This window comes from Tupaia chinensis, unplaced genomic scaffold (genome assembly GCF_000334495.1).
Source record: "Tupaia chinensis unplaced genomic scaffold, TupChi_1.0 Scaffold140814_1, whole genome shotgun sequence".
Taxonomy (NCBI): domain Eukaryota; kingdom Metazoa; phylum Chordata; class Mammalia; order Scandentia; family Tupaiidae; genus Tupaia; species Tupaia belangeri.
The window spans coordinates 1-1,177 of NW_006200683.1; the positions used below are offsets into that span (position 1 = coordinate 1).

The following is a 1,177-nucleotide window of genomic DNA, read 5'->3' on the forward strand; positions in this document are numbered from 1 at the left end:
TCAGATCCTATGAGAGCACAGATCAGGACCAGATCCTATGAGAGCACAAGTCAGGACCATGGAATTATATTTTATTTCGGGAACACTTTCCTCATTTGCTAGCAGTCTGTGTAAAATCTTCACAAGTTTAGAACTTTCTAGATCTTTCTCAGCAGTGCCAAATTCTAAAGCTGCTATTAGTGCTAAAGCAATGAGGGCTGTATGTTTACATGCTCACTAGTTGCCATGGTAACAAGATACTTGATGCCACCACTCTGTATGATGGTTTTAATTACATCTTTCAATTTACTGTACCGGATGAGGGCTGAGCACATTCTGCTGGACTCCCCATCACCCTAGCATGATCTTTGGCTTCACACCATTTCACCAAATGCTCCACTACCTTAACAGTCTTGTCCAGTTATTCAGCAGCTTCTTGGGCATCTATCCATATTCTTAATGTTCTCAGAAGTTTCAACTGAACTGGGGGCATTTCTAATTTCAGGAATTTCAGAACTGTCTCTGTGACTCCAGAGGATAACATCTTTGCTTTATTTACAACTGACCTGGCAAGGTTCCTGAGGACATTGAGTGCTGCATGCTGGATGGACACATTGCCATCATTCAGCAGCTTCTTGGGCATCTATCAATATTCTTAATGTTCTCAGAAGTTTCAACTGAACTGGGGGCATTTCTAATTTCAGGAATTTCAGAACTGTCTCTGTGACTCCAGAGGATAACATCTTTGCTTTATTTACAACTGACCTGGCAAGGTTCCTGAGGACATTGAGTGCTGCATGCTGGATGGACACATTGCCATCCTCCATGTGTCTGTCCAGTAAATCCATAAGCTTTCCTACAATTCTGTTGTCTATCATATGAATACAATGTCTATCATTTCTGGCAAAGTTGGCAATGGCCAGTGCTCCAGCAAACTGTAGCTGGTGTTTATTTGATGGAATCCAGGGAAATACCCTTTGAAACACATTGCCTTTTCCTCCTTCAAATAACTTCTGCATGGATTCATCTCCAAGTAGTAATAAAATTATTAAATCTGAACCAGTTTTGAGCTCAGTAATTTCATACTTTTTGTCACTATCCACCTTCTGCTGAACAATCTCTAGTAGACATTCGACCAGGCCTGCTTCAACCAGCTGTAGCTTAAGAGCATCATTTTCTGCCAAAGGGGCAAGGACTT

General features: G+C 41.4%; 1 pseudogene; it reads right to left on the reverse strand.

Moving 5' to 3' along the window:
• Window positions 1-29: 29 nt before the first annotated feature.
• Window positions 30-1,177, reverse strand: part of LOC102472941 (rap1 GTPase-GDP dissociation stimulator 1-like) — a 2,417-nt pseudogene continuing 1,269 nt past the window's right edge.